The following is a 12,852-nucleotide window of genomic DNA, read 5'->3' on the forward strand; positions in this document are numbered from 1 at the left end:
CACTAAACCCTCTGTTCCCATTTTCTCCTTCCCACCTTCATATACTGCAAGTGCTCAGCAGACAGTGTCACTTTGTTAGCGGATACAAAAACGAAATGTGTGGCTCTCATCTAGAGGAGCTAAGAATTCAATATAAAAGCCCGAACTCCAAGAACTCCAAACCTCGAATCAAACCAGTAGCCACACAGCTCAGACTTGTGTGTGCCTAAGAATCAGCTGGAGATGCCCTTAAAAGGTAGGTTGTGACTCAGCAGGTCTGGGGTGGAGCCCCAGATTTTGCATGTCTCAGAAGCTCCCAGGCGGTGGAGAAAGCTGACCCCTGGGTGCTGGCTGGAGAAGTACACCGAGGTAAACAGGCACAAGAAAAGCACAGAAGGACACGAACTCAACCAGGAAGACCCCCACAGAGCAAGTGAGCTGGAGTTGAGGGATGAGTACCAGAAGGTGAAAGGGAGGTAGTAAATGCATTTGAGTAGAGGGAATTTTTATATAGGACAGGGAAGTATCAATGGCCACAGGATGGGTGTGGAAAAAAGACGGCACATTGGGGGAGGCATGTGGTAGGGAGACCCATTTCCGGGAAGCACGATAGTCCATGTGGACAACGATGAGGCCCTATGTTACTTTAATGTAGTCACCTGATTATTCCTAGTTCAGTTTTGTAAAAGGTGTGTGGTAGAGAGGGCCTCATGAAGGTGAAGGCCAGTGAGGCCAGAGAAAAGGAGAGAGAGATTTCTCCCACTATCCTTATAAGGTAAAAAATGACAGGACCAGATCCCTGACTGAATGTGGTTGAGGGTAAAGGATGAGGCATGAAGGGATGTTTTTGGCTCAGAGGACCAGAAAGCAGGGTTGTTTTTAATTCAGGGATTCCACAAGGAGAAGCAGGTTTGGATTTGGTGGAAGAAGTGAAAAATAACAATGAAATGAGTCTTAAGCACAAAATGTAACGACCGAGAGACAGAGAGTCACGTCTACTTAGGTCTGAAGAGCTACTGTTACTCCCTTTAATTAAGTCCATTGTCCTCGAATACGGAGTATAGTTACTACTTTCTATTATGTAATAAATAAAACAACAATTTTGAGAAAGCATTAACATTTTACCCTCATTTCATGAGTCCCCTCAGGGATTTTTCTCTGTTCATTTATAAATTCTCTTTGTGTATTTCTTAAAAGTTGGCTGTTTGGAATCTAATTCGTATTAAAATCTTTTTTTCTGAACACATCTTTTTATCTTGCCTATGGGTGGGTCACATAATACAATTAATTTTCTATGTCTCTTCCTTTTAATTATTGCCAGCATCGTTTCAGAGACTTTTGTTGAAAAGTGATTAGTGACCTTATTTTCTCCTTTGACACCATCTTTTCATTTCTCCTGGGCTATACCTGATTATATTCCAAACTCCTTAAATAAGCCATTCAGAAACAATTTGTGATGAATAAATTATTTTTGGTATTAAATACTATTGTGAGTCTTAAAGAAAGACTATACAATGAAATGAATTTAGTAAACTTTTGTCCCTATCAGTAGAGCTGAATTTTTTTCATAACAGGAGTTAAAAAGTCATAAATCATTAGGGCCAGAGAGATAATGTAGTAGATAAAGAGGGCTGAGTATAAGAATTCTGGCATTCTGATGCTGTCATAATTCATGTTCAGTACTAAAGATGAAACTTGGCCATGGAGGCATTAGCAATCAGCGGGGAGTGTGGCAAACTAGAGAGCACAGGCCCCAGTGGAAGAGAAAGATAACTGCTAGTGACAGCACAGGCCCCAGAGGAAGAGAAAGATAACTGCTAGTGAATTGATCCATTGGGGAAGGCAGATGGTGTCTTTGAAGATCTGATTTTTCAAGAGAAATAGAAACCTAGATTTTTTTTTTTAAGATTTTTATTTATTTATCAGAGAGAGAAAGAGAGAGGGAGAGAGAGCGAGCACAGGCAGACAGAATGGCAGGCAGAGGCAGAGGGAGAAGCAGGCTCCCTGCCGAGCAAGGAGCCCGGTGTGGGACTCGATCCCAGAATGCTGGGATCATGACCTGCTTAACCAACTGAGCCACCCAGGCATCCCGAAACCTAGATTTTTAATTAAAAAATACAACTCATAGTTGTTATGGCTATGTGTCCCCTAAAAACATGTTGAAGTCCTAATCTCCAGTACTTTGGACATGACCTCATTTCAAAACAGGATCTTTTTTTTTTTTTTAAAGACTTTATATTTACTCATTTGTCACAGATAGAGAGAGAGAGCACAAGTAGGCAGAGTGGCTGGCAGAGGGAGAAGGAGAAGCAGGCTCCCTACTCAGCAGAGAGCCTGATGCGGGATCATGACCTGAGTTGAAGGCAGATGCTTAAATGACTGAGCCACCCAGGTGCCCCCCAAACAGGGTCTTTACAGATGTAATCAAGTTAAGATGAGATCATCCAGGTGGATGGACCCTGATATGGTATGACGAGTATCTTTACAAGAAGAGGGGAGAGAAGCATATAGGGAAAATGTCATGGGAAGGAGGTGGAGGTTGCAATGGTACCTCTATAAACCAAGGAATGGCAAGGATTGCCAGCTGTCACCGATGCCACGGAGAGAGGCATAGGACAGATTCTCCTCCATTTTTATTGAGTTCTTGCCTCCAGAACCTGAGACAGTATATTTCTGCTGTTGGAAACCACACAGTTTGTGGCAATTCATTACAGAAGCCCTAGGAAATTAATAAGATAGTAAATAAACATCCTATGAGTTATATATACAGTCTACTGCTGTGCAGTACTAAGTAATTTTATTTCAGATTAAAAAAAAAAAAAACCAAGGATTTGGAAAAAAAATACTTCTACTTGGCTATACTTTGTTGGAATATGGCAAGTTACTTTGTGTAATTAATAACATTGCCATTTTCATTGACATCCTAATGCAACAGACAACCAGAAGTATTTAAATTTAACCCCTCAATAAATATTAAGCAGTTACCAGGACATGGCTCAAGGAGTAAAACTAAAAATAAGAACAGCCCTTTCCCTGAAGAAAATGACCACTACAACAGTAGTTATAATACAGGAGCTGTGATGAGAGAGGAGTACAGATTGCCATAGGAAGAGAGCAATAGTTCAGGAAAACCATCTGATTGTGATGTGAACAATTTAACTGTGCAGATGGAGTGAAAAATTAGCTGATCTATCTTACAACCCAGCATATATATAACAGAGCTGAGGTTCCAACCCAGGACCTCTGACCCAAATAAAGCTCTTTTTACCTCACCACACTACTTTGGTTTTCTTCGTCTGCAAAAATGAGGCACTATTACTCCTTCAAGCTTTCCTGAAGAGTAAATAAGACATTTGAAACACATCGGTCCCCTCCCTGGTCATGGCAGAACTTACTAGTGCCCACCAGATTCTGGTTCTCCTACCTGTCCTGGATACTTGGAGGACTATACTTTCCAGACTCCTCACACCTGGGTGGAGCCATGTGACTAGTTCTGGCCAGTGGGGCACAGCACATAGGAGCCAGCATGCCATTTTCCATGCTCTCTTCCCCTGATGCTAGGAGCAGGGAGACCATGTGTTCCAGTTGGTGGAACTGCAAATGATGAAGTTTCTGTCAGCCCAGGTCTCTGAGCAACTATCAGAACAGTATCCCTGCCAACCCATGATAGAAATAAATCTTTGTTTTGTTAAACTACTGGGACTTGAAATTTTTTGCAGCAATTTATCTTAGTCCATCCTGACCAAAGCACTAGTTCATAATATATGTGCCACAAATTTTCTTTTCTTTTAATAATGATTTATGTCACAGGGTGATAGAAATAAGACTTATATTTAAAAATATATAAAAATTTAGGGCATGTATTATGTAGCTCAATTTAATATATTCATATTCCAGATCCTGAGATAAACCAAAAACAGCTTATGATAGTTAAGAAAGTGTGTCCTAAGACAGGCTGAAATGAGAAATCCATTTGCTGTCAGAAAAAAGTCACCTCTCATTAAAGATCATTTCTCTCATTCCTCCAAACCAAATTATTTAAGTTTAAAAATAGCAAAAGGACCTTATGAAAAAAACATATAAATGCTAAAAATCCCAGCTTGAGGTTTCAGCCACTATTCTTAACATACCTTCAGAGGGTTTTGACTGTCATTACTACAAATAGAAGACTTCCAGGAAGGAATCATTCAACAAAAAGAAGTCTTTTATTTTCTCTACAAATTTGGGACATGAAGAGAAAGATGAGAGTAAATATAATTCCAAGTTTTCTGCTCAAACAAATCTAAATGCTTCTGTCTAGCATTCAGCATCTTGATGATATGTTCTCATTTGCTACTAACCGCATTTCCCACTTTTTTCCCTCTAACATAGAGTCCATTTTAATCAGTCTCCTCAAAATCCACAAACAAGCCATAGTCATCCTTTCTTTATGCCTTTTACCCATTTGCCTGAAATGCCCTTCTCTCTTACTTGAAGAATGAGCTCTAGGTCTAGCTCTAGGTCCACTTCCTATGGTTGTACTTTGTCCTCTAAGATTCAGTGCTCTTTGTTGCTGTTGTTGCTTTTACTTTATTTTACCATACACACACACACACACTATAGTGTATATATATATACACACTATATATATAGAGAGAGAGAGAAAGGGAGATACATAATTGATATATAACATTATATTAGTTTTAGGTATACTACATAATGATTCAATATATGTATATATTGTGAAATGATCACCACAATAAGTCCAGCTTATATCCATCAATGCTTGCCTTCTTCTTTTTTTTTTTTTTTTTAAGATTTTATTTATTTATTTGACACAGAGAGAGAGTGATCACAAGTTGGCAGAGAGGGAGGCAGAGAAAGAGGGGAAAGTAGGCGATGCAGGGCTTGATCCCAGAACCCTGAGATCATGACCTGAGCTGAAGGCAGACGCCCACCCCACTGAGCCACTCAGGTGCCCCCATCAGTGCTTTCTTATGCCTAGTAATTTTCTCTCTTATCTGTACTTTGAGTTCTCTAAAAACAGCAATGATTTTTTTAATACTTCACCTCTATATCCACAAAGCTTTGACACAGTATTGAGCACATCATCAGCAATAAATAAATACTTCCTGGTTGATCGTTTGTGAGTTTGTGTGGGGATGGACGGGTAACACTCTCTGGTCAGGAAGAACAGCTTTTTAAACCTGGTTTTAAGGATTAACATAGATGAAAAAGATACTCCACAAAAATCTATATATTCCAATGGAATGAGTACATGAAGGGAAGCACTTAGGAAAGCTCAGATACTTGTTTTTCAGTTGCATACCAATTATACAAACATTTTTGTTGAAATTCAGCAACTTGGTATCTTCTTGAGTACCAAGCACTTGTTTTTGAAACCTAATCAGAAGTTGTTGCACTTAAAAAAAAAAAAAAAAAAAAGTTGTTGCAACTGTTACACTTTTAGCAATGTGTTAAAGATCCATTAAAATCATAAAGATTTTTAAATATTATAAAATATTTATAATATTTTATAAATATTAGCTATTTTAACTAATATTTATAAATATTATAAATATTATAAAATATTTAAAATATATTAATCTTTAATATATTTAAATATCAATACATTAATATTAATATATATTAATATATTAATTAATATATTACTATTAATATGTTAATATATAGCAATATATTAATATATCATATATCAATATAGTTAATATAGTGATATATTTAAATATATATTAATATTTAAATATATTAAAATATATTAAATATTTTAAAATTATAAAATATTAGTTATTTTTTTTAAATTAAGAAGCTATTATGAGGTACCTGGGTGGCTCAGTGGGTTAAAGCCTCTGCCTTTGGCTTGGGTCATGGTCCCAAGGTCCTGGGATCGAGCCCCACATCGGGCTCTCTGCTCAGCAGGGAGCCTGCTTCTCTCTCTCTCTCTGCCTGCCTCTCTGCTTACTTGTGAGCTCTGGTTGTCAAATAAGTAAATAAAATCTTTTAAAAAAAGAAGAAGTAAAAAAAGAAGATATTATGATAGCATTTATAGGAGACATACTTACATCTGCTGTTAAAATGCAGTAAAATCACATAAATCACATAACAATGGAAATATCTCTGAAGACTAATTTCTAAAATACTTTTGGAATATTAATAATGAGAAACAGTGAATCACTCATTATTAAAACATCAACTTAATCTTGATGGGATGAATTAAAATATTTCTGTTTTTTGAAAAAATATCTACAAGGTAGCGTTCTATTGAGGCCCACTTTCCACTACAGCAAAGTTCAGCATATTTGGAGCACTTATCTAACTTGTAAGAGAAAAATGTGTAAACCAACCATTTTAAGTACCTCAACAGGATAACCAGTGAACTTCTTTGTATGACAAAATAATCATGGTCATTGTCTTCCTTGTTATAAAATACTTAAAGGTTATAATACTTAGAATAATAAATTTTAAAATTCAAATAACAGAACAAGGAAATTGTAACATAATGCAAAATACTGAAAGGAAACCCAGGAGTGATGGAGGAATTCTTAAAGAGCTTTGGATGATAGAATATACCACTGGTATACCTTACGCATATCCTATGATAAATGCCTCCCTGATATGTAGAGGCAGTGAGGGTACCAGTGTAAATATTTATATTAAAGATTAGTACAGCTTAACTTATTTTCTATTTTTTTTAGACAAATAGTTACAAATAGGAGGCTTGACATTTTCACCTTGCAATAATGAATTATTAGACTATGGAAACCACTCTGTTAAATTGTTATTGGGTGTTTCTCATCTTTTTTTTTTTATTCTAGTTGTCTTCTCCTAACATATTTACTATGACATCGATTCCTTTTCATTTCTTTTTTGCCAATCAGAATGTTCTTTAAAAATGACAACAAATAAACACAGAGATTATAATTTCTAAATGGTTTATGCATTCATACAGATTCTTCTTGGTTTCTCATACCAGTTGAAATTAATAATAGAGATTAATTGAAGAAAAATTCTTTCTGCAATTAAAAAGCAATTTTCCAAAGCCTTTATTATTCTAAAAGAACTAGACTAAATTAGCAAAAAATATTCAGAAAGCTATGAAATATGCATACCCTTAAGACTGAGCAAACAAGTTTTGATCCTGAACAATAAAGATATTTTTTCACTTTTTGTTTGCTACTATAAAAGCACTGCATACTGAAACAGTAGAAATATGCTGTATGCTTATCAACCAAAAATATCAGAAGATAGAATAGTATTTCTGTGGCTTTAGCATTATGAAGGGATAAAGAGGCAAATGTTACTTACGTCCAATTGGAAATTTTAAAAAGTAAAATGGCATTATCTAACTTACTGAAGATAGGAAACCAGAGGTCAAAGAGGGATTAGCATTTCAGAGTCAAAATACTAGAAAGAGTATATTAATAGCTGAGATAAAGTCATTCAATTGACTACTTTCATTTCAAAGTCTGCTATAGCATCAATTGTTAGTAATTCAATTCACATTGGAATCAAAACTTGGGGTGGAAGAATATTCCTGAATGTTTTAAGAATTTACTAGGAATCCACTAACCATTAGTACTGCCTATTACTTTTATTCAAAATAGTGGGAGAAAGTTTAGGAAAAAAGGCAGTTTTGAAGTAGCATTGTAAAAAAAAAAAAAAATTTTTTTTTTTTTTTTTTTTAGTAAATAGCCACAAAAAAAAAAAATTCTATTCAGCTCATCAAATTTGCCTTGGCCTAATCCATATTTACCAACTTACTTCCTCCTAGCTATTTTCATCATTTTCTATCATTAAACTAAGACAGTAGTTCTCAGTCTTGAAACCAGCAGAAATAACCCCCTGAGGGAAGTAATAACTACCTACCTCTTAGACCGCACCTTCTCTGTCTACTTTGAGGCTTCTTCTTCTTCCTCCTTCTGCATCCAAAATGTTCCTGACCGGGGTTAGTTCAAGTCTTTACTCTTTACCTTTCATATGCTTGCCTCTGATAATCTCATTTACCCTGTGATTTCAATTATTGCCTCCCTGAAGAACTCAAATAGTTGACTCTAGCTGAGACTTTTCAAGCAACAGGCTCACATTCCAACTTTCTGCTCATCACCTACATCTGGATACACTACAAGCAATACAAACATAGTGTCGACAAAATCAAACACATGGTCTTCCTACATCATCTGCTTAACTCCTGTTTCTTTTAATGCTTGCTCAACTCCCCTACCTATGACTCAGCTCTGAATCCTCGGTCTCCCCTCTTACTGTCCCATCCTTACTAATATCACGTGCATTATTTTTGATAACATCTTAATTATTCTCCTTACTTCTAATTGAGAAACAGGTCAACTTGAATCATTATTCTGAAGCATGGCTTTAATCATGTTCCATGTCTTTAAAATGCTTTGTTTCTGATTACTTTTAGAAGGATGTTCAAATTCCTTAATCTGCTATTCCAGAATTTAATGAAGTGTCATACTTCTCTAGATTCATTTCCCATAATCTCATAGCTTTTAGCTTATACACTAAAGTTGAATTTTATTACTTTATGTTTCCCCAGTATAACGTTCAATACTTGCTCCTCTACCTTTGCTCATGTATCCTATCATGTATCCTATGTATTCATGTATCCTATCCCTGGGTTGAAGTGCTGAACAGTTTTTATTTATTTTTATTGTTTTAAAAGATTTTATTTATTTATTTGACAGAGAGAGGAGATCACAAGGAGGTAGAGAAGAAGGCTTTGGGGGGTGGGGGGAAGCAGGCTTCCTGCTGAGCAGAGAGCCCAGTGTGGGGCTTGATCCCAGGACCCTGAGATCATGACCTGAGCTGAAGGCAGCTTAAGCCACTGAGCCACCCAGATGCCCCTCTGAACTTTTAAATCCTAGTTCCAAATAAATCTTTTCCAAGAATCTTTACCTAATGGCTCCAGCTTAGCTGTGATCTCTGATTTATTTAGTTTGAGTTACTCCTATGGGCTCCATGATGTAACAGAAGGGCTATGGGCTTTGAACTTCTCTATATCAAGGTTCCAAAGTCATTCTTTAACTTTGTGACAATAGGAAGCTTATTTAACTACTTTAAAGCTTCGTTTTAACATCTATAAAATGAGAATACTACAGCTTACCAAGAAGTTCAAAAGAAATCCTGGGTGATATGATTGATGCCACCAAGAGAGAAGCCAGCTGAGTGGCCACTTCTCAGTAGCCTAAGAAGATACAATTTTCATTCATTCAGATATATTAAAAGCGAACTAAGGACCAGGCACTTTAATATAGAGAGTGATGAACAAGATAAATATAGTCCCTGCCTCCTTGGAGCTAACAGTCCTAGAATCTAAATTTACCACAGCTCCAAGTCTAGTCTTGTAGTCACATGGAATCAGAATGAGAAGGGGGAAAGACTCAAATATCTGATGGTCTTGGGTTCTAATAGCTAGATGGGGCAATCTCTCTAATAGGAAGATAGATTTTCTTTCTTCATACATGCATCTAGAGAGATGGCACCTGAGATATCAAGTACAATAGAGACCCCAGAACAACACCCTTCTCCCAGCTTCCTGAAGAATTGCAGACAAGGCTCCCAAATATTCCAGTGGATCTTAAAGGTAGGGATGGAATGCTTGCCACAGATCTCTGCCCAAGGTATGACTTATGGTGAAGCCAGGGGTAATGAGAGAAAAAGATAGAATTATGAACTAAATTTTGAGCAGGACTTGTGAATCCTCATGTGGCAAAGAGAAATCAGTAGATAAAAAAGAATGAACTCAATTGAGTATCTGCCATTAAGAAAAATAGCAGTTCAGGATCAAAGACTAGATTTCAGTATCAAGCCAGAAGGAATGTCATTTTTCCCGCACCTATTTCTAAGCTGTCAATTATACTCCTATAAAATCATGTGCTTGCTAATATATATATATATTTTTTAAAGATTTTATTTATTTATTTGACAGAGAGAGATCACAAGTAGGTAGAGAGGCAGGCAGAGAGAGAGAGAGAGAGGGAAGCAGGCTCCCTACTGAGCAAAGAGCCCGATGTGGGACTCGATCACAGGACCCTGAGATCATGACCTGAGCTGAAGGCAGCAGCTTAACCCACTGAGCCACCCAGGCACCCCCTGCTTGCTAATATATTAACCAAATTTCTTAATGCCTGAGACAAGGTCTGGTTTGGCTTACTATTCGAACACTATCCCTATTAGACAGTATATTCTGCATTAAGAAAGGAACAAATGACCCATCTTAAATTAACAAAGAGCACACCTATCTAGGCATCATCTTCACAATGGGTAAATTTTCTTATAAGAGAGACATCTGAGGGTTGGAAGAGGAAATGTGAAGCAGGCACATCAAGCAGGTACATTAAGATGATCCTTAGTGGGACTAGGTTGGAAGAGAAGTTGAAATCTTATCTCTAGTTTCCTCCTATTCCTTTGGTATTCAAGCATCCAATAAAAGAGAGATACCTAAGACACAGCAGCTAGACACAAGTAGAAGGGAAAAGACAGAATCAAAATAGCCTTAACAAAATGTTTGTCTGGCTTTGTCCATACCCACTTTGCAGGTCATTTAGCCTTTCACAAAACAGTAGACTATACGGTAATCATTATAAACTATTAACTACTATCATATTCATCTCTCCATCACGAAGTTCATTCCAAAAACATCTGAGGTGGCTTGCATACACACAGCAAGATAACATTAAAAACAACAGCAGCAACCAAAATATGCAAAAAGAAGTCAAAGCTACTGCTGAGTATAAGAAAAGAAACATAAACTAAGTCCAAATGTAGCATTTGTACACAAAGTGCAAAATATTGTAAATAGACTATAATAGTGACACTGAGCTTTCTTACACAAGCATTTGAACTTTGCAGGTATATTCTAATTTTCTTGGAAAATCCAAGTTCCTTAGAACCATGAGCAAAAAGAAAATCCTTAGGGAAATAATGTAAGATCAGCATTTCTCTAGGTATCCCAGTCATATTTCCTCAGGCCAAAATCCATGGAGCTTTGCTGGTTTAAAAACTGTTACCTGAGATTTCCGTTCCTGCAGAATGTTCCTTAAGTAAATTTTCACATACATTTTATCCTGCCACTATCTCCTTCCTTCCTGCCTGCCTGCCTTCCTCTTTCTCTTTTTCTCTCTTTCCCTCTCCCTCTCTCTTTCTTTCTTATTTAATCCAGATGTTCATTTAAGACATTCTTTCAAAGTCTAGTCTTTGGCTCTACTGGCACTGATGTATAAATAAGAGACACCTAATTTGTTTACATTGAAAAATAACAACAGTGAGAAAGGAAATATACCCAGCCACTGAAAGTAATGAAAGTTGAAATAGAAAATAGCTGCACTTTACACTTTCATTTAAAAAGTTGGTGGCAGAATCTCATGAGGCATTTGGAACTCAGGAGAGTAGGAAACTGCACATTTTTGATCTAATAAAGACAGGCATGCACAGGTGTGCTGATAGGGACTCACTAACGGTATTGCTTTCAGGGCTAGAGAATAAAACATGCTCCCTAGAGTAGTGTTGTGGTTTTCTTTTCCAATTTTTTAAAAAAATGATATTATACTGAATGTAGTAGCTCACAAAAGTGTCAGACTTTTGGAATTCCAAATTTCTTCTCACAAAGCAAGAGCAAGACAGGCAGGCATATCAGAAATTTGCTAAAATATTTCTAGTAATGGGACTTAATTGGGGCATTATAGGAATTTATAAGATGCCAAAATTTTTACATAAATCAGATTGAACATCTGAAGGCCATGGTAGGAGATGGGTGAATAAATTCATAAGAAGTGCAGGTAGCTTTGCATGTCAACTCCTTTTTCGCTCCTAGGAGCTTCATTTTTAATTAGGTGCAAAGATTATTTAAAATGGCCATTTGTGGCAGAAGGCTACTTACCAGAGGATAATGGGATCTCCAATAGACTGTGTTCCTATGAAGTAGGTCCAGCACTAGCAGGCCACAGCAGTACCCCCTATCTCAAAAGAACTTACACTCAGGGTAGTCTTTAATTTCTAAGAGCCACTGAAAAAACTGTATGGCTCTTAGTTCAGATAGATAATTAAGTCTTTTCCACAGTTTAAAAATTGCTTTGCTAGTACTATTAGCATTACATGGGGGGGGGGCATGGAGATTACAAAAGTCCTATTTTAATAGGTTAAGATTGGATGAAGATGCTTGATCAAATGAAGCATTTTGTCAATTCTAGAGGATAGTGGAAAGGCGGAGCAACTTTTTATGCTCTCTTGAGAGCTAAAATAACAAGGCATGGTAACAGCAGGGAAGAAGACTTGGGTAATACCCTTTGATGTGGGATGGTTCACCAAGAAGATGTACTCTAGCACTGATAGAGAATTAGAGTAGGTAAGTCTTTAAGGGACCAAAAGCTTAGCTTTGAGTCATCTCTAAATGAGGTAGCTCCAGAAGTTACTTCTATTTGCTCTTTGCAAATGACATGATATAAAATCTATTTGCAAATGATATGATATAAAATCCTAAGGAATCCATTAAAAACAATACTTAACTAGTTCCTTCAGGAACCAGGCAGAATCAAACATAATCTTTTCTAAAGGAATCTACTAAGGCGCCTGGGTGGCTCAGTTGGTTAAGCATCTGCCTTCAGCTCAGGTCATGATCCTGAGGTCCTGGGATGGAGCACTGCATCCAGCACCCTGCTCAGTGGGGACCCTGCTTCTCCCTCTCCCCCTCCTCCTCATGCTCTTTCTATTTCTCTCTTTCTCTCAAATAAATAAATAAAATCTTAAAAAAATATTAAAAAAAAATAAATGAAGCTATTAGCATTGTGGAGACCGAGAAAAATCAAGGCCATCCCACCTCAGGTTTAGCCTTAGCATAGGTACAGCCATCTTAGCTCT

At 36.9% G+C, this 12,852-nt stretch overlaps 1 long non-coding RNA gene across 6 annotated transcripts in view; it reads right to left on the reverse strand.

Moving 5' to 3' along the window:
* LOC131827154 (uncharacterized) overlaps positions 1-12,852 on the reverse strand; it is a 65,493-nt gene that overhangs the window by 40,377 nt on the left and 12,264 nt on the right. The gene's annotated exons all lie outside the window — the stretch shown is intronic.

The sequence above is a fragment of the Mustela lutreola genome, chromosome 3 (genome assembly GCF_030435805.1).
Source record: "Mustela lutreola isolate mMusLut2 chromosome 3, mMusLut2.pri, whole genome shotgun sequence".
Classification (NCBI taxonomy): Eukaryota; Metazoa; Chordata; class Mammalia; order Carnivora; family Mustelidae; genus Mustela; species Mustela lutreola.